Below are 25,094 nucleotides of genomic sequence, written 5' to 3' on the forward strand. Positions count from 1 at the left end.
ACAACGACAGTCCTGCCGTGCAGAGACGTCGGGCCGCTAGTGCCGTTCCAGGCAGCTTTGAAGCCAAGCGCGAGGCGCCTCCAAACGGGGAGAAAGCGTACTCTCCCCTCCGCGTCCCACGTTCAAGCTGAATGACGCAGCATGTTTCTCGGAAGGCTCTGCCGAGCTATCTAGTACAAGGGAGAGAGTGCCTGCCTCTGCCGAGAAAGGTGTTGACGTGGGGATTGCTGGACAGGCGGAAGAGCGTTCCCCAGGCCGTGCAAAGTTGAGGCCTTGGTGATTCTGGATGGTCCCAAGGGTCCGGAATTGTCCCTGGGAAAGCTGTCCTTTTCCCTCTTTTTCCGGCTGGAGGTACACCTCTGGCATCCGACTGCCGTTCGGCGACGTCCTGGGGGAGACGCCCTGGTTTCACTTGGGACGCACACTGGTGTTTCTCAGAAGAGCCCAAATGCCTCCCTGCGGGTGGGTGGGGGGCTTGGCACACCAGCATGGAATGTAAGGCTCTTTAGAACTGCGTACCTTGAGGCCGTGGGAAGGCCGCACGAACGAGAGCTTTGGAGCGAACAGGGCAGCGCTTCGCCATCACCGTTGCACGTTCACGGAGCTTCGTCAAACGAACGCATTTACTTCCTGGGGCTCAAACACAGCCGAGGAGTTGGAAGGCATACAGTGAGTGCCCTTTGACAGTTGTTACAACGAACGTGAGTGCACAGTGTCTCGTGAAATACCTTCCACGGTTGAAGCATTCCGTTAACGCATGCCCCCCCCCCCCCCCCCCCGCTCCCTCTGGCACTCCGAGGTGTTACTAACGGGGGAAATCTGGACTTTTGCTTGAGGCCGGGGTGGGGCGGGGGGACTCACCGTTCCTCTGCCGGCGAGCTCCAGAGCGCTCCTGCTGAAGCTCCCAGCAAGGAACTGAGAACAGCAGGCCTCACACGAGTCAACTCAGACTTCTGCTGTCACGAGTCAACTCAGACTTCTTATGGGAGGCCTTCCGGCAGCGAAGAGAAGGTGCGCGCGAGGAGTGTGCTTCAGGCAGCTTAGGACCCGCCACTGTCTCGTCTACCACGGAGGGGAATCAGGTTTGCCCAGGGTCGCCCAGTTTCAAAGCGGAGCTCACGTAGTTATCCTCGGTGGTTTCTGATTACCTCAAGGAAACACACGGGAGGAACAGGGCCCTTCCGTGGAGGCCCTTTTGGGCACAGGGACCTCTGCGTGGGATCTACTGGGTAAGTATGGCAGTACCTCAGGTAGGCCTCAGTGACCAAGGCTCTCTGGCTCACGCCTAGCTGTGTAAAGAAGTGTGGCAAACGTACGTACTGCTCCTCAGGCTGGGCCCACAGCCTAGCTTTCGCTGCTGTGAGAGTGCTGTCCCGAGTCTCTTCCCGGAGCCAGTCGTCAGCGCGGTGTCTTTTGGCACTGCAGTTCTCTTTCAGTCAAGGAGGCCGTTCGACTGACTGGCAAAGGGAGTCCGCCCGCCCAGCGCTGCTTTCGCCAGTCTCTCGGACGACTGGGCCACTCAACCTGGGCAACCCAGAGAGGAGTACACTGCCCTAGCTATGAATGTGAAGAGCTGTCTCCAAGGGGCCTGCTTACGCTAAGGTTCCTCAGAAGCCAGAGGCCGCCGTTCCGGCACGGAGAGAGGTCATCCTGCGAAACTGGTGCATGGGCTCCTACCCTGTGTGTCCCCAGGAGCGTCGCAGGGTTAAGGCACTCCGTGGTGGAGTATGGCCTCATTGGAGACCCCTGCACACGCAACTCCCCTGACGTGAAACACTGGAACTTCACCTTGAGGCCTGAGGTCACCTTTCGTTCGGCCGGAGCTGAACCTGGGGTGCCGTGGGAGGAGTTCCTAGAAAGGGATTGCCAGCACGGTTTTCGCTTTGGGAGAACACGCAGCCTCGGCCCACAACGACAGTCCTGCCGTGCAGAGACGTCGGGCCGCTAGTGCCGTTCCAGGCAGCTTTGAAGCCAAGCGCGAGGCGCCTCCAAACGGGGAGAAAGCGTACTCTCCCCTCCGCGTCCCACGTTCAAGCCGAATGACGCAGCATGTTTCTCGGAAGGCTCTGCCGAGCTATCTAGTACAAGGGAGAGAGTGCCTGCCTCTGCCGAGAAAGGTGTTGACGTGGGGATTGCTGGACAGGCGGAAGAGCGTTCCCCAGGCCGTGCAAAGTTGAGGCCTTGGTGATTCTGGATGGTCCCAAGGGTCCGGAATTGTCCCTGGGAAAGCTGTCCTTTTCCCTCTTTTTCCGGCTGGAGGTACACCTCTGGCATCCGACTGCCGTTCGGCGACGTCCTGGGGGAGACGCCCTGGTTTCACTTGGGACGCACACTGGTGTTTCTCAGAAGAGCCCAAATGCCTCCCTGCGGGTGGGTGGGGGGCTTGGCACACCAGCATGGAATGTAAGGCTCTTTAGAACTGCGTACCTTGAGGCCGTGGGAAGGCCGCACGAACGAGAGCTTTGGAGCGAACAGGGCAGCGCTTCGCCATCACCGTTGCACGTTCACGGAGCTTCGTCAAACGAACGCATTTACTTCCTGGGGCTCAAACACAGCCGAGGAGTTGGAAGGCATACAGTGAGTGCCCTTTGACAGTTGTTACAACGAACGTGAGTGCACAGTGTCTCGTGAAATACCTTCCACGGTTGAAGCATTCCGTTAACGCATGCCCCCCCCCCCCCCCCCCCGCTCCCTCTGGCACTCCGAGGTGTTACTAACGGGGGAAATCTGGACTTTTGCTTGAGGCCGGGGTGGGGCGGGGGGACTCACCGTTCCTCTGCCGGCGAGCTCCAGAGCGCTCCTGCTGAAGCTCCCAGCAAGGAACTGAGAACAGCAGGCCTCACACGAGTCAACTCAGACTTCTGCTGTCACGAGTCAACTCAGACTTCTTATGGGAGGCCTTCCGGCAGCGAAGAGAAGGTGCGCGCGAGGAGTGTGCTTCAGGCAGCTTAGGACCCGCCACTGTCTCGTCTACCACGGAGGGGAATCAGGTTTGCCCAGGGTCGCCCAGTTTCAAAGCGGAGCTCACGTAGTTATCCTCGGTGGTTTCTGATTACCTCAAGGAAACACACGGGAGGAACAGGGCCCTTCCGTGGAGGCCCTTTTGGGCACAGGGACCTCTGCGTGGGATCCACTGGGTAAGTATGGCAGTACCTCAGGTAGGCCTCAGTGACCAAGGCTCTCTGGCTCACGCCTAGCTGTGTAAAGAAGTGTGGCAAACGTACGTACTGCTCCTCAGGCTGGGCCCACAGCCTAGCTTTCGCTGCTGTGAGAGTGCTGTCCCGAGTCTCTTCCCGGAGCCAGTCGTCAGCGCGGTGTCTTTTGGCACTGCAGTTCTCTTTCAGTCAAGGAGGCCGTTCGACTGACTGGCAAAGGGAGTCCGCCCGCCCAGCGCTGCTTTCGCCAGTCTCTCGGACGACTGGGCCACTCAACCTGGGCAACCCAGAGAGGAGTACACTGCCCTAGCTATGAATGTGAAGAGCTGTCTCCAAGGGGCCTGCTTACGCTAAGGTTCCTCAGAAGCCAGAGGCCGCCGTTCCGGCACGGAGAGAGGTCATCCTGCGAAACTGGTGCATGGGCTCCTACCCTGTGTGTCCCCAGGAGCGTCGCAGGGTTAAGGCACTCCGTGGTGGAGTATGGCCTCATTGGAGACCCCTGCACACGCAACTCCCCTGACGTGAAACACTGGAACTTCACCTTGAGGCCTGAGGTCACCTTTCGTTCGGCCGGAGCTGAACCTGGGGTGCCGTGGGAGGAGTTCCTAGAAAGGGATTGCCAGCACGGTTTTCGCTTTGGGAGAACACGCAGCCTCGGCCCACAACGACAGTCCTGCCGTGCAGAGACGTCGGGCCGCTAGTGCCGTTCCAGGCAGCTTTGAAGCCAAGCGCGAGGCGCCTCCAAACGGGGAGAAAGCGTACTCTCCCCTCCGCGTCCCACGTTCAAGCTGAATGACGCAGCATGTTTCTCGGAAGGCTCTGCCGAGCTATCTAGTACAAGGGAGAGAGTGCCTGCCTCTGCCGAGAAAGGTGTTGACGTGGGGATTGCTGGACAGGCGGAAGAGCGTTCCCCAGGCCGTGCAAAGTTGAGGCCTTGGTGATTCTGGATGGTCCCAAGGGTCCGGAATTGTCCCTGGGAAAGCTGTCCTTTTCCCTCTTTTTCCGGCTGGAGGTACACCTCTGGCATCCGACTGCCGTTCGGCGACGTCCTGGGGGAGACGCCCTGGTTTCACTTGGGACGCACACTGGTGTTTCTCAGAAGAGCCCAAATGCCTCCCTGCGGGTGGGTGGGGGGCTTGGCACACCAGCATGGAATGTAAGGCTCTTTAGAACTGCGTACCTTGAGGCCGTGGGAAGGCCGCACGAACGAGAGCTTTGGAGCGAACAGGGCAGCGCTTCGCCATCACCGTTGCACGTTCACGGAGCTTCGTCAAACGAACGCATTTACTTCCTGGGGCTCAAACACAGCCGAGGAGTTGGAAGGCATACAGTGAGTGCCCTTTGACAGTTGTTACAACGAACGTGAGTGCACAGTGTCTCGTGAAATACCTTCCACGGTTGAAGCATTCCGTTAACGCATGCCCCCCCCCCCCCCCGCTCCCTCTGGCACTCCGAGGTGTTACTAACGGGGGAAATCTGGACTTTTGCTTGAGGCCGGGGTGGGGCGGGGGGACTCACCGTTCCTCTGCCGGCGAGCTCCAGAGCGCTCCTGCTGAAGCTCCCAGCAAGGAACTGAGAACAGCAGGCCTCACACGAGTCAACTCAGACTTCTGCTGTCACGAGTCAACTCAGACTTCTTATGGGAGGCCTTCCGGCAGCGAAGAGAAGGTGCGCGCGAGGAGTGTGCTTCAGGCAGCTTAGGACCCGCCACTGTCTCGTCTACCACGGAGGGGAATCAGGTTTGCCCAGGGTCGCCCAGTTTCAAAGCGGAGCTCACGTAGTTATCCTCGGTGGTTTCTGATTACCTCAAGGAAACACACGGGAGGAACAGGGCCCTTCCGTGGAGGCCCTTTTGGGCACAGGGACCTCTGCGTGGGATCCACTGGGTAAGTATGGCAGTACCTCAGGTAGGCCTCAGTGACCAAGGCTCTCTGGCTCACGCCTAGCTGTGTAAAGAAGTGTGGCAAACGTACGTACTGCTCCTCAGGCTGGGCCCACAGCCTAGCTTTCGCTGCTGTGAGAGTGCTGTCCCGAGTCTCTTCCCGGAGCCAGTCGTCAGCGCGGTGTCTTTTGGCACTGCAGTTCTCTTTCAGTCAAGGAGGCCGTTCGACTGACTGGCAAAGGGAGTCCGCCCGCCCAGCGCTGCTTTCGCCAGTCTCTCGGACGACTGGGCCACTCAACCTGGGCAACCCAGAGAGGAGTACACTGCCCTAGCTATGAATGTGAAGAGCTGTCTCCAAGGGGCCTGCTTACGCTAAGGTTCCTCAGAAGCCAGAGGCCGCCGTTCCGGCACGGAGAGAGGTCATCCTGCGAAACTGGTGCATGGGCTCCTACCCTGTGTGTCCCCAGGAGCGTCGCAGGGTTAAGGCACTCCGTGGTGGAGTATGGCCTCATTGGAGACCCCTGCACACCCAACTCCCCTGACGTGAAACACTGGAACTTCACCTTGAGGCCTGAGGTCACCTTTCGTTCGGCCGGAGCTGAACCTGGGGTGCCGTGGGAGGAGTTCCTAGAAAGGGATTGCCAGCACGGTTTTCGCTTTGGGAGAACACGCAGCCTCGGCCCACAACGACAGTCCTGCCGTGCAGAGACGTCGGGCCGCTAGTGCCGTTCCAGGCAGCTTTGAAGCCAAGCGCGAGGCGCCTCCAAACGGGGAGAAAGCGTACTCTCCCCTCCGCGTCCCACGTTCAAGCCGAATGACGCAGCATGTTTCTCGGAAGGCTCTGCCGAGCTATCTAGTACAAGGGAGAGAGTGCCTGCCTCTGCCGAGAAAGGTGTTGACGTGGGGATTGCTGGACAGGCGGAAGAGCGTTCCCCAGGCCGTGCAAAGTTGAGGCCTTGGTGATTCTGGATGGTCCCAAGGGTCCGGAATTGTCCCTGGGAAAGCTGTCCTTTTCCCTCTTTTTCCGGCTGGAGGTACACCTCTGGCATCCGACTGCCGTTCGGCGACGTCCTGGGGGAGACGCCCTGGTTTCACTTGGGACGCACACTGGTGTTTCTCAGAAGAGCCCAAATGCCTCCCTGCGGGTGGGTGGGGGGCTTGGCACACCAGCATGGAATGTAAGGCTCTTTAGAACTGCGTACCTTGAGGCCGTGGGAAGGCCGCACGAACGAGAGCTTTGGAGCGAACAGGGCAGCGCTTCGCCATCACCGTTGCACGTTCACGGAGCTTCGTCAAACGAACGCATTTACTTCCTGGGGCTCAAACACAGCCGAGGAGTTGGAAGGCATACAGTGAGTGCCCTTTGACAGTTGTTACAACGAACGTGAGTGCACAGTGTCTCGTGAAATACCTTCCACGGTTGAAGCATTCCGTTAACGCATGCCCCCCCCCCCCCCCCCCGCTCCCTCTGGCACTCCGAGGTGTTACTAACGGGGGAAATCTGGACTTTTGCTTGAGGCCGGGGTGGGGCGGGGGGACTCACCGTTCCTCTGCCGGCGAGCTCCAGAGCGCTCCTGCTGAAGCTCCCAGCAAGGAACTGAGAACAGCAGGCCTCACACGAGTCAACTCAGACTTCTGCTGTCACGAGTCAACTCAGACTTCTTATGGGAGGCCTTCCGGCAGCGAAGAGAAGGTGCGCGCGAGGAGTGTGCTTCAGGCAGCTTAGGACCCGCCACTGTCTCGTCTACCACGGAGGGGAATCAGGTTTGCCCAGGGTCGCCCAGTTTCAAAGCGGAGCTCACGTAGTTATCCTCGGTGGTTTCTGATTACCTCAAGGAAACACACGGGAGGAACAGGGCCCTTCCGTGGAGGCCCTTTTGGGCACAGGGACCTCTGCGTGGGATCTACTGGGTAAGTATGGCAGTACCTCAGGTAGGCCTCAGTGACCAAGGCTCTCTGGCTCACGCCTAGCTGTGTAAAGAAGTGTGGCAAACGTACGTACTGCTCCTCAGGCTGGGCCCACAGCCTAGCTTTCGCTGCTGTGAGAGTGCTGTCCCGAGTCTCTTCCCGGAGCCAGTCGTCAGCGCGGTGTCTTTTGGCACTGCAGTTCTCTTTCAGTCAAGGAGGCCGTTCGACTGACTGGCAAAGGGAGTCCGCCCGCCCAGCGCTGCTTTCGCCAGTCTCTCGGACGACTGGGCCACTCAACCTGGGCAACCCAGAGAGGAGTACACTGCCCTAGCTATGAATGTGAAGAGCTGTCTCCAAGGGGCCTGCTTACGCTAAGGTTCCTCAGAAGCCAGAGGCCGCCGTTCCGGCACGGAGAGAGGTCATCCTGCGAAACTGGTGCATGGGCTCCTACCCTGTGTGTCCCCAGGAGCGTCGCAGGGTTAAGGCACTCCGTGGTGGAGTATGGCCTCATTGGAGACCCCTGCACACCCAACTCCCCTGACGTGAAACACTGGAACTTCACCTTGAGGCCTGAGGTCACCTTTCGTTCGGCCGGAGCTGAACCTGGGGTGCCGTGGGAGGAGTTCCTAGAAAGGGATTGCCAGCACGGTTTTCGCTTTGGGAGAACACGCAGCCTCGGCCCACAACGACAGTCCTGCCGTGCAGAGACGTCGGGCCGCTAGTGCCGTTCCAGGCAGCTTTGAAGCCAAGCGCGAGGCGCCTCCAAACGGGGAGAAAGCGTACTCTCCCCTCCGCGTCCCACGTTCAAGCTGAATGACGCAGCATGTTTCTCGGAAGGCTCTGCCGAGCTATCTAGTACAAGGGAGAGAGTGCCTGCCTCTGCCGAGAAAGGTGTTGACGTGGGGATTGCTGGACAGGCGGAAGAGCGTTCCCCAGGCCGTGCAAAGTTGAGGCCTTGGTGATTCTGGATGGTCCCAAGGGTCCGGAATTGTCCCTGGGAAAGCTGTCCTTTTCCCTCTTTTTCCGGCTGGAGGTACACCTCTGGCATCCGACTGCCGTTCGGCGACGTCCTGGGGGAGACGCCCTGGTTTCACTTGGGACGCACACTGGTGTTTCTCAGAAGAGCCCAAATGCCTCCCTGCGGGTGGGTGGGGGGCTTGGCACACCAGCATGGAATGTAAGGCTCTTTAGAACTGCGTACCTTGAGGCCGTGGGAAGGCCGCACGAACGAGAGCTTTGGAGCGAACAGGGCAGCGCTTCGCCATCACCGTTGCACGTTCACGGAGCTTCGTCAAACGAACGCATTTACTTCCTGGGGCTCAAACACAGCCGAGGAGTTGGAAGGCATACAGTGAGTGCCCTTTGACAGTTGTTACAACGAACGTGAGTGCACAGTGTCTCGTGAAATACCTTCCACGGTTGAAGCATTCCGTTAACGCATGCCCCCCCCCCCCCCCCCCCCCCGCTCCCTCTGGCACTCCGAGGTGTTACTAACGGGGGAAATCTGGACTTTTGCTTGAGGCCGGGGTGGGGCGGGGGGACTCACCGTTCCTCTGCCGGCGAGCTCCAGAGCGCTCCTGCTGAAGCTCCCAGCAAGGAACTGAGAACAGCAGGCCTCACACGAGTCAACTCAGACTTCTGCTGTCACGAGTCAACTCAGACTTCTTATGGGAGGCCTTCCGGCAGCGAAGAGAAGGTGCGCGCGAGGAGTGTGCTTCAGGCAGCTTAGGACCCGCCACTGTCTCGTCTACCACGGAGGGGAATCAGGTTTGCCCAGGGTCGCCCAGTTTCAAAGCGGAGCTCACGTAGTTATCCTCGGTGGTTTCTGATTACCTCAAGGAAACACACGGGAGGAACAGGGCCCTTCCGTGGAGGCCCTTTTGGGCACAGGGACCTCTGCGTGGGATCCACTGGGTAAGTATGGCAGTACCTCAGGTAGGCCTCAGTGACCAAGGCTCTCTGGCTCACGCCTAGCTGTGTAAAGAAGTGTGGCAAACGTACGTACTGCTCCTCAGGCTGGGCCCACAGCCTAGCTTTCGCTGCTGTGAGAGTGCTGTCCCGAGTCTCTTCCCGGAGCCAGTCGTCAGCGCGGTGTCTTTTGGCACTGCAGTTCTCTTTCAGTCAAGGAGGCCGTTCGACTGACTGGCAAAGGGAGTCCGCCCGCCCAGCGCTGCTTTCGCCAGTCTCTCGGACGACTGGGCCACTCAACCTGGGCAACCCAGAGAGGAGTACACTGCCCTAGCTATGAATGTGAAGAGCTGTCTCCAAGGGGCCTGCTTACGCTAAGGTTCCTCAGAAGCCAGAGGCCGCCGTTCCGGCACGGAGAGAGGTCATCCTGCGAAACTGGTGCATGGGCTCCTACCCTGTGTGTCCCCAGGAGCGTCGCAGGGTTAAGGCACTCCGTGGTGGAGTATGGCCTCATTGGAGACCCCTGCACACGCAACTCCCCTGACGTGAAACACTGGAACTTCACCTTGAGGCCTGAGGTCACCTTTCGTTCGGCCGGAGCTGAACCTGGGGTGCCGTGGGAGGAGTTCCTAGAAAGGGATTGCCAGCACGGTTTTCGCTTTGGGAGAACACGCAGCCTCGGCCCACAACGACAGTCCTGCCGTGCAGAGACGTCGGGCCGCTAGTGCCGTTCCAGGCAGCTTTGAAGCCAAGCGCGAGGCGCCTCCAAACGGGGAGAAAGCGTACTCTCCCCTCCGCGTCCCACGTTCAAGCTGAATGACGCAGCATGTTTCTCGGAAGGCTCTGCCGAGCTATCTAGTACAAGGGAGAGAGTGCCTGCCTCTGCCGAGAAAGGTGTTGACGTGGGGATTGCTGGACAGGCGGAAGAGCGTTCCCCAGGCCGTGCAAAGTTGAGGCCTTGGTGATTCTGGATGGTCCCAAGGGTCCGGAATTGTCCCTGGGAAAGCTGTCCTTTTCCCTCTTTTTCCGGCTGGAGGTACACCTCTGGCATCCGACTGCCGTTCGGCGACGTCCTGGGGGAGACGCCCTGGTTTCACTTGGGACGCACACTGGTGTTTCTCAGAGCCCAAATGCCTCCCTGCGGGTGGGTGGGGGGCTTGGCACACCAGCATGGAATGTAAGGCTCTTTAGAACTGCGTACCTTGAGGCCGTGGGAAGGCCGCACGAACGAGAGCTTTGGAGCGAACAGGGCAGCGCTTCGCCATCACCGTTGCACGTTCACGGAGCTTCGTCAAACGAACGCATTTACTTCCTGGGGCTCAAACACAGCCGAGGAGTTGGAAGGCATACAGTGAGTGCCCTTTGACAGTTGTTACAACGAACGTGAGTGCACAGTGTCTCGTGAAATACCTTCCACGGTTGAAGCATTCCGTTAACGCATGCCCCCCCCCCCCCCCCCCGCTCCCTCTGGCACTCCGAGGTGTTACTAACGGGGGAAATCTGGACTTTTGCTTGAGGCCGGGGTGGGGCGGGGGGACTCACCGTTCCTCTGCCGGCGAGCTCCAGAGCGCTCCTGCTGAAGCTCCCAGCAAGGAACTGAGAACAGCAGGCCTCACACGAGTCAACTCAGACTTCTGCTGTCACGAGTCAACTCAGACTTCTTATGGGAGGCCTTCCGGCAGCGAAGAGAAGGTGCGCGCGAGGAGTGTGCTTCAGGCAGCTTAGGACCCGCCACTGTCTCGTCTACCACGGAGGGGAATCAGGTTTGCCCAGGGTCGCCCAGTTTCAAAGCGGAGCTCACGTAGTTATCCTCGGTGGTTTCTGATTACCTCAAGGAAACACACGGGAGGAACAGGGCCCTTCCGTGGAGGCCCTTTTGGGCACAGGGACCTCTGCGTGGGATCCACTGGGTAAGTATGGCAGTACCTCAGGTAGGCCTCAGTGACCAAGGCTCTCTGGCTCACGCCTAGCTGTGTAAAGAAGTGTGGCAAACGTACGTACTGCTCCTCAGGCTGGGCCCACAGCCTAGCTTTCGCTGCTGTGAGAGTGCTGTCCCGAGTCTCTTCCCGGAGCCAGTCGTCAGCGCGGTGTCTTTTGGCACTGCAGTTCTCTTTCAGTCAAGGAGGCCGTTCGACTGACTGGCAAAGGGAGTCCGCCCGCCCAGCGCTGCTTTCGCCAGTCTCTCGGACGACTGGGCCACTCAACCTGGGCAACCCAGAGAGGAGTACACTGCCCTAGCTATGAATGTGAAGAGCTGTCTCCAAGGGGCCTGCTTACGCTAAGGTTCCTCAGAAGCCAGAGGCCGCCGTTCCGGCACGGAGAGAGGTCATCCTGCGAAACTGGTGCATGGGCTCCTACCCTGTGTGTCCCCAGGAGCGTCGCAGGGTTAAGGCACTCCGTGGTGGAGTATGGCCTCATTGGAGACCCCTGCACACCCAACTCCCCTGACGTGAAACACTGGAACTTCACCTTGAGGCCTGAGGTCACCTTTCGTTCGGCCGGAGCTGAACCTGGGGTGCCGTGGGAGGAGTTCCTAGAAAGGGATTGCCAGCACGGTTTTCGCTTTGGGAGAACACGCAGCCTCGGCCCACAACGACAGTCCTGCCGTGCAGAGACGTCGGGCCGCTAGTGCCGTTCCAGGCAGCTTTGAAGCCAAGCGCGAGGCGCCTCCAAACGGGGAGAAAGCGTACTCTCCCCTCCGCGTCCCACGTTCAAGCCGAATGACGCAGCATGTTTCTCGGAAGGCTCTGCCGAGCTATCTAGTACAAGGGAGAGAGTGCCTGCCTCTGCCGAGAAAGGTGTTGACGTGGGGATTGCTGGACAGGCGGAAGAGCGTTCCCCAGGCCGTGCAAAGTTGAGGCCTTGGTGATTCTGGATGGTCCCAAGGGTCCGGAATTGTCCCTGGGAAAGCTGTCCTTTTCCCTCTTTTTCCGGCTGGAGGTACACCTCTGGCATCCGACTGCCGTTCGGCGACGTCCTGGGGGAGACGCCCTGGTTTCACTTGGGACGCACACTGGTGTTTCTCAGAAGAGCCCAAATGCCTCCCTGCGGGTGGGTGGGGGGCTTGGCACACCAGCATGGAATGTAAGGCTCTTTAGAACTGCGTACCTTGAGGCCGTGGGAAGGCCGCACGAACGAGAGCTTTGGAGCGAACAGGGCAGCGCTTCGCCATCACCGTTGCACGTTCACGGAGCTTCGTCAAACGAACGCATTTACTTCCTGGGGCTCAAACACAGCCGAGGAGTTGGAAGGCATACAGTGAGTGCCCTTTGACAGTTGTTACAACGAACGTGAGTGCACAGTGTCTCGTGAAATACCTTCCACGGTTGAAGCATTCCGTTAACGCATGCCCCCCCCCCCCCCCCCCCCCCTCCCTCTGGCACTCCGAGGTGTTACTAACGGGGGAAATCTGGACTTTTGCTTGAGGCCGGGGTGGGGCGGGGGGACTCACCGTTCCTCTGCCGGCGAGCTCCAGAGCGCTCCTGCTGAAGCTCCCAGCAAGGAACTGAGAACAGCAGGCCTCACACGAGTCAACTCAGACTTCTGCTGTCACGAGTCAACTCAGACTTCTTATGGGAGGCCTTCCGGCAGCGAAGAGAAGGTGCGCGCGAGGAGTGTGCTTCAGGCAGCTTAGGACCCGCCACTGTCTCGTCTACCACGGAGGGGAATCAGGTTTGCCCAGGGTCGCCCAGTTTCAAAGCGGAGCTCACGTAGTTATCCTCGGTGGTTTCTGATTACCTCAAGGAAACACACGGGAGGAACAGGGCCCTTCCGTGGAGGCCCTTTTGGGCACAGGGACCTCTGCGTGGGATCTACTGGGTAAGTATGGCAGTACCTCAGGTAGGCCTCAGTGACCAAGGCTCTCTGGCTCACGCCTAGCTGTGTAAAGAAGTGTGGCAAACGTACGTACTGCTCCTCAGGCTGGGCCCACAGCCTAGCTTTCGCTGCTGTGAGAGTGCTGTCCCGAGTCTCTTCCCGGAGCCAGTCGTCAGCGCGGTGTCTTTTGGCACTGCAGTTCTCTTTCAGTCAAGGAGGCCGTTCGACTGACTGGCAAAGGGAGTCCGCCCGCCCAGCGCTGCTTTCGCCAGTCTCTCGGACGACTGGGCCACTCAACCTGGGCAACCCAGAGAGGAGTACACTGCCCTAGCTATGAATGTGAAGAGCTGTCTCCAAGGGGCCTGCTTACGCTAAGGTTCCTCAGAAGCCAGAGGCCGCCGTTCCGGCACGGAGAGAGGTCATCCTGCGAAACTGGTGCATGGGCTCCTACCCTGTGTGTCCCCAGGAGCGTCGCAGGGTTAAGGCACTCCGTGGTGGAGTATGGCCTCATTGGAGACCCCTGCACACGCAACTCCCCTGACGTGAAACACTGGAACTTCACCTTGAGGCCTGAAGGTCACCTTTCGTTCGGCCGGAGCTGAACCTGGGGTGCCGTGGGAGGAGTTCCTAGAAAGGGATTGCCAGCACGGTTTTCGCTTTGGGAGAACACGCAGCCTCGGCCCACAACGACAGTCCTGCCGTGCAGAGACGTCGGGCCGCTAGTGCCGTTCCAGGCAGCTTTGAAGCCAAGCGCGAGGCGCCTCCAAACGGGGAGAAAGCGTACTCTCCCCTCCGCGTCCCACGTTCAAGCTGAATGACGCAGCATGTTTCTCGGAAGGCTCTGCCGAGCTATCTAGTACAAGGGAGAGAGTGCCTGCCTCTGCCGAGAAAGGTGTTGACGTGGGGATTGCTGGACAGGCGGAAGAGCGTTCCCCAGGCCGTGCAAAGTTGAGGCCTTGGTGATTCTGGATGGTCCCAAGGGTCCGGAATTGTCCCTGGGAAAGCTGTCCTTTTCCCTCTTTTTCCGGCTGGAGGTACACCTCTGGCATCCGACTGCCGTTCGGCGACGTCCTGGGGGAGACGCCCTGGTTTCACTTGGGACGCACACTGGTGTTTCTCAGAAGAGCCCAAATGCCTCCCTGCGGGTGGGTGGGGGGCTTGGCACACCAGCATGGAATGTAAGGCTCTTTAGAACTGCGTACCTTGAGGCCGTGGGAAGGCCGCACGAACGAGAGCTTTGGAGCGAACAGGGCAGCGCTTCGCCATCACCGTTGCACGTTCACGGAGCTTCGTCAAACGAACGCATTTACTTCCTGGGGCTCAAACACAGCCGAGGAGTTGGAAGGCATACAGTGAGTGCCCTTTGACAGTTGTTACAACGAACGTGAGTGCACAGTGTCTCGTGAAATACCTTCCACGGTTGAAGCATTCCGTTAACGCATGCCCCCCCCCCCCCCCCCCCCCGCTCCCTCTGGCACTCCGAGGTGTTACTAACGGGGGAAATCTGGACTTTTGCTTGAGGCCGGGGTGGGGCGGGGGGACTCACCATTCCTCTGCCGGCGAGCTCCAGAGCGCTCCTGCTGAAGCTCCCAGCAAGGAACTGAGAACAGCAGGCCTCACACGAGTCAACTCAGACTTCTGCTGTCACGAGTCAACTCAGACTTCTTATGGGAGGCCTTCCGGCAGCGAAGAGAAGGTGCGCGCGAGGAGTGTGCTTCAGGCAGCTTAGGACCCGCCACTGTCTCGTCTACCACGGAGGGGAATCAGGTTTGCCCAGGGTCGCCCAGTTTCAAAGCGGAGCTCACGTAGTTATCCTCGGTGGTTTCTGATTACCTCAAGGAAACACACGGGAGGAACAGGGCCCTTCCGTGGAGGCCCTTTTGGGCACAGGGACCTCTGCGTGGGATCTACTGGGTAAGTATGGCAGTACCTCAGGTAGGCCTCAGTGACCAAGGCTCTCTGGCTCACGCCTAGCTGTGTAAAGAAGTGTGGCAAACGTACGTACTGCTCCTCAGGCTGGGCCCACAGCCTAGCTTTCGCTGCTGTGAGAGTGCTGTCCCGAGTCTCTTCCCGGAGCCAGTCGTCAGCGCGGTGTCTTTTGGCACTGCAGTTCTCTTTCAGTCAAGGAGGCCGTTCGACTGACTGGCAAAGGGAGTCCGCCCGCCCAGCGCTGCTTTCGCCAGTCTCTCGGACGACTGGGCCACTCAACCTGGGCAACCCAGAGAGGAGTACACTGCCCTAGCTATGAATGTGAAGAGCTGTCTCCAAGGGGCCTGCTTACGCTAAGGTTCCTCAGAAGCCAGAGGCCGCCGTTCCGGCACGGAGAGAGGTCATCCTGCGAAACTGGTGCATGGGCTCCTACCCTGTGTGTCCCCAGGAGCGTCGCAGGGTTAAGGCACTCCGTGGTGGAGTATGGCCTCATTGGAGACCCCTGCACACGCAACTCCCCTGACGTGAAACACTGGAACTTCACCTTGAGGCCTGAGGTCACCTTTCGTTCGGCCGGAGCTGAACCTGGGGTGCCGTGGGAGGAGTTCCTAGAAAGGGATTGCCAGCACGGTTTTCGCTTTGGGAGAACACGCAGCCTCGGCCCACAACGACAGTCCTGCCGTGCAGAGACGTCGGGCCGCTAGTGCCGTTCCAGGCAGCTTTGAAGCCAAGCGCGAGGCGCCTCCAAACGGGGAGAAAGCGTACTCTCCCCTCCGCGTCCCACGTTCAAGCCGAATGACGCAGCATGTTTCTCGGAAGGCTCTGCCGAGCTATCTAGTACAAGGGAGAGAGTGCCTGCCTCTGCCGAGAAAGGTGTTGACGTGGGGATTGCTGGACAGGCGGAAGAGCGTTCCCCAGGCCGTGCAAAGTTGAGGCCTTGGTGATTCTGGATGGTCCCAAGGGTCCGGAATTGTCCCTGGGAAAGCTGTCCTTTTCCCTCTTTTTCCGGCTGGAGGTACACCTCTGGCATCCGACTGCCGTTCGGCGACGTCCTGGGGGAGACGCCCTGGTTTCACTTGGGACGCACACTGGTGTTTCTCAGAAGAGCCCAAATGCCTCCCTGCGGGTGGGTGGGGGGCTTGGCACACCAGCATGGAATGTAAGGCTCTTTAGAACTGCGTACCTTGAGGCCGTGGGAAGGCCGCACGAACGAGAGCTTTGGAGCGAACAGGGCAGCGCTTCGCCATCACCGTTGCACGTTCACGGAGCTTCGTCAAACGAACGCATTTACTTCCTGGGGCTCAAACACAGCCGAGGAGTTGGAAGGCATACAGTGAGTGCCCTTTGACAGTTGTTACAACGAACGTGAGTGCACAGTGTCTCGTGAAATACCTTCCACGGTTGAAGCATTCCGTTAACGCATGCCCCCCCCCCCCCCCCCCCCCCGCTCCCTCTGGCACTCCGAGGTGTTACTAACGGGGGAAATCTGGACTTTTGCTTGAGGCCGGGGTGGGGCGGGGGGACTCACCATTCCTCTGCCGGCGAGCTCCAGAGCGCTCCTGCTGAAGCTCCCAGCAAGGAACTGAGAACAGCAGGCCTCACACGAGTCAACTCAGACTTCTGCTGTCACGAGTCAACTCAGACTTCTTATGGGAGGCCTTCCGGCAGCGAAGAGAAGGTGCGCGCGAGGAGTGTGCTTCAGGCAGCTTAGGACCCGCCACTGTCTCGTCTACCACGGAGGGGAATCAGGTTTGCCCAGGGTCGCCCAGTTTCAAAGCGGAGCTCACGTAGTTATCCTCGGTGGTTTCTGATTACCTCAAGGAAACACACGGGAGGAACAGGGCCCTTCCGTGGAGGCCCTTTTGGGCACAGGGACCTCTGCGTGGGATCTACTGGGTAAGTATGGCAGTACCTCAGGTAGGCCTCAGTGACCAAGGCTCTCTGGCTCACGCCTAGCTGTGTAAAGAAGTGTGGCAAACGTACGTACTGCTCCTCAGGCTGGGCCCACAGCCTAGCTTTCGCTGCTGTGAGAGTGCTGTCCCGAGTCTCTTCCCGGAGCCAGTCGTCAGCGCGGTGTCTTTTGGCACTGCAGTTCTCTTTCAGTCAAGGAGGCCGTTCGACTGACTGGCAAAGGGAGTCCGCCCGCCCAGCGCTGCTTTCGCCAGTCTCTCGGACGACTGGGCCACTCAACCTGGGCAACCCAGAGAGGAGTACACTGCCCTAGCTATGAATGTGAAGAGCTGTCTCCAAGGGGCCTGCTTACGCTAAGGTTCCTCAGAAGCCAGAGGCCGCCGTTCCGGCACGGAGAGAGGTCATCCTGCGAAACTGGTGCATGGGCTCCTACCCTGTGTGTCCCCAGGAGCGTCGCAGGGTTAAGGCACTCCGTGGTGGAGTATGGCCTCATTGGAGACCCCTGCACACGCAACTCCCCTGACGTGAAACACTGGAACTTCACCTTGAGGCCTGAGGTCACCTTTCGTTCGGCCGGAGCTGAACCTGGGGTGCCGTGGGAGGAGTTCCTAGAAAGGGATTGCCAGCACGGTTTTCGCTTTGGGAGAACACGCAGCCTCGGCCCACAACGACAGTCCTGCCGTGCAGAGACGTCGGGCCGCTAGTGCCGTTCCAGGCAGCTTTGAAGCCAAGCGCGAGGCGCCTCCAAACGGGGAGAAAGCGTACTCTCCCCTCCGCGTCCCACGTTCAAGCTGAATGACGCAGCATGTTTCTCGGAAGGCTCTGCCGAGCTATCTAGTACAAGGGAGAGAGTGCCTGCCTCTGCCGAGAAAGGTGTTGACGTGGGGATTGCTGGACAGGCGGAAGAGCGTTCCCCAGGCCGTGCAAAGTTGAGGCCTTGGTGATTCTGGATGGTCCCAAGGGTCCGGAATTGTCCCTGGGAAAGCTGTCCTTTTCCCTCTTTTTCCGGCTGGAGGTACACCTCTGGCATCCGACTGCCGTTCGGCGACGTCCTGGGGGAGACGCCCTGGTTTCACTTGGGACGCACACTGGTGTTTCTCAGAAGAGCCCAAATGCCTCCCTGCGGGTGGGTGGGGGGCTTGGCACACCAGCATGGAATGTAAGGCTCTTTAGAACTGCGTACCTTGAGGCCGTGGGAAGGCCGCACGAACGAGAGCTTTGGAGCGAACAGGGCAGCGCTTCGCCATCACCGTTGCACGTTCACGGAGCTTCGTCAAACGAACGCATTTACTTCCTGGGGCTCAAACACAGCCGAGGAGTTGGAAGGCATACAGTGAGTGCCCTTTGACAGTTGTTACAACGAACGTGAGTGCACAGTGTCTCGTGAAATACCTTCCACGGTTGAAGCATTCCGTTAACGCATGCCCCCCCCCCCCCCCCCCCCCCGCTCCCTCTGGCACTCCGAGGTGTTACTAACGGGGGAAATCTGGACTTTTGCTTGAGGCCGGGGTGGGGCGGGGGGACTCACCGTTCCTCTGCCGGCGAGCTCCAGAGCGCTCCTGCTGAAGCTCCCAGCAAGGAACTGAGAACAGCAGGCCTCACACGAGTCAACTCAGACTTCTGCTGTCACGAGTCAACTCAGACTTCTTATGGGAGGCCTTCCGGCAGCGAAGAGAAGGTGCGCGCGAGGAGTGTGCTTCAGGCAGCTTAGGACCCGCCACTGTCTCGTCTACCACGGAGGGGAATCAGGTTTGCCCAGGGTCGCCCAGTTTCAAAGCGGAGCTCACGTAGTTATCCTCGGTGGTTTCTGATTACCTCAAGGAAACACACGGGAGGAACAGGGCCCTTCCGTGGAGGCCCTTTTGGGCACAGGGACCTCTGCGTGGGATCCACTGGGTAAGTATGGCAGTACCTCAGGTAGGCCTCAGTGACCAAGGCTCTCTGGCTCACGCCTAGCTGTGTAAAGAAGTGTGGCAAACGTACGTACTGCTCCTCAGGCTGGGCCCACAGCCTAGCTTTCGCTGCTGTGAGAGTGCTGTCCCGAGTCTCTTCCCGGAGCCAGTCGTCAGCGCGGTGTCTTTTGGCACTGCAGTTCTCTTTCAGTCAAGGAGGCCGTTCGACTGACTGGCAAAGGGAGTCCGCCCGCCCAGCGCTGCTTTCGCCAGTCTCTCGGACGACTGGGCCACTCAACCTGGGCAACCCAGAGAGGAGTACACTGCCCTAGCTATGAATGTGAAGAGCTGTCTCCAAGGGGCCTGCTTACGCTAAGGTTCCTCAGAAGCCAGAGGCCGCCGTTCCGGCACGGAGAGAGGTCATCCTGCGAAACTGGTGCATGGGCTCCTACCCTGTGTGTCCCCAGGAGCGTCGCAGGGTTAAGGCACTCCGTGGTGGAGTATGGCCTCATTGGAGACCCCTGCACACCCAACTCCCCTGACGTGAAACACTGGAACTTCACCTTGAGGCCTGAGGTCACCTTTCGTTCGGCCGGAGCTGAACCTGGGGTGCCGTGGGAGGAGTTCCTAGAAAGGGATTGCCAGCACGGTTTTCGCTTTGGGAGAACACGCAGCCTCGGCCCACAACGACAGTCCTGCCGTGCAGAGACGTCGGGCCGCTAGTGCCGTTCCAGGCAGCTTTGAAGCCAAGCGCGAGGCGCCTCCAAACGGGGAGAAAGCGTACTCTCCCCTCCGCGTCCCACGTTCAAGCTGAATGACGCAGCATGTTTCTCGGAAGGCTCTGCCGAGCTATCTAGTACAAGGGAGAGAGTGCCTGCCTCTGCCGAGAAAGGTGTTGACGTGGGGATTGCTGGACAGGCGGAAGAGCGTTCCCCAGGCCGTGCAAAGTTGAGGCCTTGGTGATTCTGGATGGTCCCAAGGGTCCGGAATTGTCCCTGGGAAAGCTGTCCTTTTCCCTCTTTTTCCGGCTGGAGGTACACCTCTGGCATCCGACTGCCGTTCGGCGACGTCCTGGGGGAGACGCCCTGGTTTCACTTGGGACGCACACTGGTGTTTCTCAGAAGAGCCCAAATGCCTCCCTGCGGGTGGGTGGGGGGCTTGGCACACCAGCATGGAATGTAAGGCTCTTTAGAACTGCGTACCTTGAGGCCGTGGGAAGGCCGCACGAACGAGAGCTTTGGAGCGAACAGGGCAGCGCTTCGCCATCACCGTTGCACGTTCACGGAGCTTCGTCAAACGAACGCATTTACTTCCTGGGGCTCAAACACAGCCGAGGAGTTGGAAGGCATACAGTGAGTGCCCTTTGACAGTTGTTACAACGAACGTGAGTGCACAGTGTCTCGTGAAATACCTTCCACGGTTGAAGCATTCCGTTAACGCATGCCCCCCCCCCCCCCCCCCCGCTCCCTCTGGCACTCCGAGGTGTTACTAACGGGGGAAATCTGGACTTTTGCTTGAGGCCGGGGTGGGGCGGGGGGACTCACCGTTCCTCTGCCGGCGAGCTCCAGAGCGCTCCTGCTGAAGCTCCCAGCAAGGAACTGAGAACAGCAGGCCTCACACGAGTCAACTCAGACTTCTGCTGTCACGAGTCAACTCAGACTTCTTATGGGAGGCCTTCCGGCAGCGAAGAGAAGGTGCGCGCGAGGAGTGTGCTTCAGGCAGCTTAGGACCCGCCACTGTCTCGTCTACCACGGAGGGGAATCAGGTTTGCCCAGGGTCGCCCAGTTTCAAAGCGGAGCTCACGTAGTTATCCTCGGTGGTTTCTGATTACCTCAAGGAAACACACGGGAGGAACAGGGCCCTTCCGTGGAGGCCCTTTTGGGCACAGGGACCTCTGCGTGGGATCCACTGGGTAAGTATGGCAGTACCTCAGGTAGGCCTCAGTGACCAAGGCTCTCTGGCTCACGCCTAGCTGTGTAAAGAAGTGTGGCAAACGTACGTACTGCTCCTCAGGCTGGGCCCACAGCCTAGCTTTCGCTGCTGTGAGAGTGCTGTCCCGAGTCTCTTCCCGGAGCCAGTCGTCAGCGCGGTGTCTTTTGGCACTGCAGTTCTCTTTCAGTCAAGGAGGCCGTTCGACTGACTGGCAAAGGGAGTCCGCCCGCCCAGCGCTGCTTTCGCCAGTCTCTCGGACGACTGGGCCACTCAACCTGGGCAACCCAGAGAGGAGTACACTGCCCTAGCTATGAATGTGAAGAGCTGTCTCCAAGGGGCCTGCTTACGCTAAGGTTCCTCAGAAGCCAGAGGCCGCCGTTCCGGCACGGAGAGAGGTCATCCTGCGAAACTGGTGCATGGGCTCCTACCCTGTGTGTCCCCAGGAGCGTCGCAGGGTTAAGGCACTCCGTGGTGGAGTATGGCCTCATTGGAGACCCCTGCACACGCAACTCCCCTGACGTGAAACACTGGAACTTCACCTTGAGGCCTGAGGTCACCTTTCGTTCGGCCGGAGCTGAACCTGGGGTGCCGTGGGAGGAGTTCCTAGAAAGGGATTGCCAGCACGGTTTTCGCTTTGGGAGAACACGCAGCCTCGGCCCACAACGACAGTCCTGCCGTGCAGAGACGTCGGGCCGCTAGTGCCGTTCCAGGCAGCTTTGAAGCCAAGCGCGAGGCGCCTCCAAACGGGGAGAAAGCGTACTCTCCCCTCCGCGTCCCACGTTCAAGCTGAATGACGCAGCATGTTTCTCGGAAGGCTCTGCCGAGCTATCTAGTACAAGGGAGAGAGTGCCTGCCTCTGCCGAGAAAGGTGTTGACGTGGGGATTGCTGGACAGGCGGAAGAGCGTTCCCCAGGCCGTGCAAAGTTGAGGCCTTGGTGATTCTGGATGGTCCCAAGGGTCCGGAATTGTCCCTGGGAAAGCTGTCCTTTTCCCTCTTTTTCCGGCTGGAGGTACACCTCTGGCATCCGACTGCCGTTCGGCGACGTCCTGGGGGAGACGCCCTGGTTTCACTTGGGACGCACACTGGTGTTTCTCAGAAGAGCCCAAATGCCTCCCTGCGGGTGGGTGGGGGGCTTGGCACACCAGCATGGAATGTAAGGCTCTTTAGAACTGCGTACCTTGAGGCCGTGGGAAGGCCGCACGAACGAGAGCTTTGGAGCGAACAGGGCAGCGCTTCGCCATCACCGTTGCACGTTCACGGAGCTTCGTCAAACGAACGCATTTACTTCCTGGGGCTCAAACACAGCCGAGGAGTTGGAAGGCATACAGTGAGTGCCCTTTGACAGTTGTTACAACGAACGTGAGTGCACAGTGTCTCGTGAAATACCTTCCACGGTTGAAGCATTCCGTTAACGCATGCCCCCCCCCCCCCCCCCCGCTCCCTCTGGCACTCCGAGGTGTTACTAACGGGGGAAATCTGGACTTTTGCTTGAGGCCGGGGTGGGGCGGGGGGACTCACCGTTCCTCTGCCGGCGAGCTCCAGAGCGCTCCTGCTGAAGCTCCCAGCAAGGAACTGAGAACAGCAGGCCTCACACGAGTCAACTCAGACTTCTGCTGTCACGAGTCAACTCAGACTTCTTATGGGAGGCCTTCCGGCAGCGAAGAGAAGGTGCGCGCGAGGAGTGTGCTTCAGGCAGCTTAGGACCCGCCACTGTCTCGTCTACCACGGAGGGGAATCAGGTTTGCCCAGGGTCGCCCAGTTTCAAAGCGGAGCTCACGTAGTTATCCTCGGTGGTTTCTGATTACCTCAAGGAAACACACGGGAGGAACAGGGCCCTTCCGTGGAGGCCCTTTTGGGCACAGGGACCTCTGCGTGGGATCTACTGGGTAAGTATGGCAGTACCTCAGGTAGGCCTCAGTGACCAAGGCTCTCTGGCTCACGCCTAGCTGTGTAAAGAAGTGTGGCAAACGTACGTACTGCTCCTCAGGCTGGGCCCACAGCCTAGCTTTCGCTGCTGTGAGAGTGCTGTCCCGAGTCTCTTCCCGGAGCCAGTCGTCAGCGCGGTGTCTTTTGGCACTGCAGTTCTCTTTCAGTCAAGGAGGCCGTTCGACTGACTGGCAAAGGGAGTCCGCCCGCCCAGCGCTGCTTTCGCCAGTCTCTCGGACGACTGGGCCACTCAACCTGGGCAACCCAGAGAGGAGTACACTGCCCTAGCTATGAATGTGAAGAGCTGTCTCCAAGGGGCCTGCTTACGCTAAGGTTCCTCAGAAGCCAGAGGCCGCCGTTCCGGCACGGAGAGAGGTCATCCTGCGAAACTGGTGCATGGGCTCCTACCCTGTGTGTCCCCAGGAGCGTCGCAGGGTTAAGGCACTCCGTGGTGGAGTATGGCCTCATTGGAGACCCCTGCACACGCAACTCCCCTGACGTGAAACACTGGAACTTCACCTTGAGGCCTGAGGTCACCTTTCGTTCGGCCGGAGCTGAACCTGGGGTGCCGTGGGAGGAGTTCCTAGAAAGGGATTGCCAGCACGGTTTTCGCTTTGGGAGAACACGCAGCCTCGGCCCACAACGACAGTCCTGCCGTGCAGAGACGTCGGGCCGCTAGTGCCGTTCCAGGCAGCTTTGAAGCCAAGCGCGAGGCGCCTCCAAACGGGGAGAAAGCGTACTCTCCCCTCCGCGTCCCACGTTCAAGCTGAATGACGCAGCATGTTTCTCGGAAGGCTCTGCCGAGCTATCTAGTACAAGGGAGAGAGTGCCTGCCTCTGCCGAGAAAGGTGTTGACGTGGGGATTGCTGGACAGGCGGAAGAGCGTTCCCCAGGCCGTGCAAAGTTGAGGCCTTGGTGATTCTGGATGGTCCCAAGGGTCCGGAATTGTCCCTGGGAAAGCTGTCCTTTTCCCTCTTTTTCCGGCTGGAGGTACACCTCTGGCATCCGACTGCCGTTCGGCGACGTCCTGGGGGAGACGCCCTGGTTTCACTTGGGACGCACACTGGTGTTTCTCAGAAGAGCCCAAATGCCTCCCTGCGGGTGGGTGGGGGGCTTGGCACACCAGCATGGAATGTAAGGCTCTTTAGAACTGCGTACCTTGAGGCCGTGGGAAGGCCGCACGAACGAGAGCTTTGGAGCGAACAGGGCAGCGCTTCGCCATCACCGTTGCACGTTCACGGAGCTTCGTCAAACGAACGCATTTACTTCCTGGGGCTCAAACACAGCCGAGGAGTTGGAAGGCATACAGTGAGTGCCCTTTGACAGTTGTTACAACGAACGTGAGTGCACAGTGTCTCGTGAAATACCTTCCACGGTTGAAGCATTCCGTTAACGCATGCCCCCCCCCCCCCCCCCCCCGCTCCCTCTGGCACTCCGAGGTGTTACTAACGGGGGAAATCTGGACTTTTGCTTGAGGCCGGGGTGGGGCGGGGGGACTCACCGTTCCTCTGCCGGCGAGCTCCAGAGCGCTCCTGCTGAAGCTCCCAGCAAGGAACTGAGAACAGCAGGCCTCACACGAGTCAACTCAGACTTCTGCTGTCACGAGTCAACTCAGACTTCTTATGGGAGGCCTTCCGGCAGCGAAGAGAAGGTGCGCGCGAGGAGTGTGCTTCAGGCAGCTTAGGACCCGCCACTGTCTCGTCTACCACGGAGGGGAATCAGGTTTGCCCAGGGTCGCCCAGTTTCAAAGCGGAGCTCACGTAGTTATCCTCGGTGGTTTCTGATTACCTCAAGGAAACACACGGGAGGAACAGGGCCCTTCCGTGGAGGCCCTTTTGGGCACAGGGACCTCTGCGTGGGATCTACTGGGTAAGTATGGCAGTACCTCAGGTAGGCCTCAGTGACCAAGGCTCTCTGGCTCACGCCTAGCTGTGTAAAGAAGTGTGGCAAACGTACGTACTGCTCCTCAGGCTGGGCCCACAGCCTAGCTTTCGCTGCTGTGAGAGTGCTGTCCCGAGTCTCTTCCCGGAGCCAGTCGTCAGCGCGGTGTCTTTTGGCACTGCAGTTCTCTTTCAGTCAAGGAGGCCGTTCGACTGACTGGCAAAGGGAGTCCGCCCGCCCAGCGCTGCTTTCGCCAGTCTCTCGGACGACTGGGCCACTCAACCTGGGCAACCCAGAGAGGAGTACACTGCCCTAGCTATGAATGTGAAGAGCTGTCTCCAAGGGGCCTGCTTACGCTAAGGTTCCTCAGAAGCCAGAGGCCGCCGTTCCGGCACGGAGAGAGGTCATCCTGCGAAACTGGTGCATGGGCTCCTACCCTGTGTGTCCCCAGGAGCGTCGCAGGGTTAAGGCACTCCGTGGTGGAGTATGGCCTCATTGGAGACCCCTGCACACGCAACTCCCCTGACGTGAAACACTGGAACTTCACCTTGAGGCCTGAGGTCACCTTTCGTTCGGCCGGAGCTGAACCTGGGGTGCCGTGGGAGGAGTTCCTAGAAAGGGATTGCCAGCACGGTTTTCGCTTTGGGAGAACACGCAGCCTCGGCCCACAACGACAGTCCTGCCGTGCAGAGACGTCGGGCCGCTAGTGCCGTTCCAGGCAGCTTTGAAGCCAAGCGCGAGGCGCCTCCAAACGGGGAGAAAGCGTACTCTCCCCTCCGCGTCCCACGTTCAAGCTGAATGACGCAGCATGTTTCTCGGAAGGCTCTGCCGAGCTATCTAGTACAAGGGAGAGAGTGCCTGCCTCTGCCGAGAAAGGTGTTGACGTGGGGATTGCTGGACAGGCGGAAGAGCGTTCCCCAGGCCGTGCAAAGTTGAGGCCTTGGTGATTCTGG

This window comes from Orcinus orca, chromosome 16, assembly GCF_937001465.1.
Source record: "Orcinus orca chromosome 16, mOrcOrc1.1, whole genome shotgun sequence".
Taxonomy (NCBI): Eukaryota; Metazoa; Chordata; class Mammalia; order Artiodactyla; family Delphinidae; genus Orcinus; species Orcinus orca.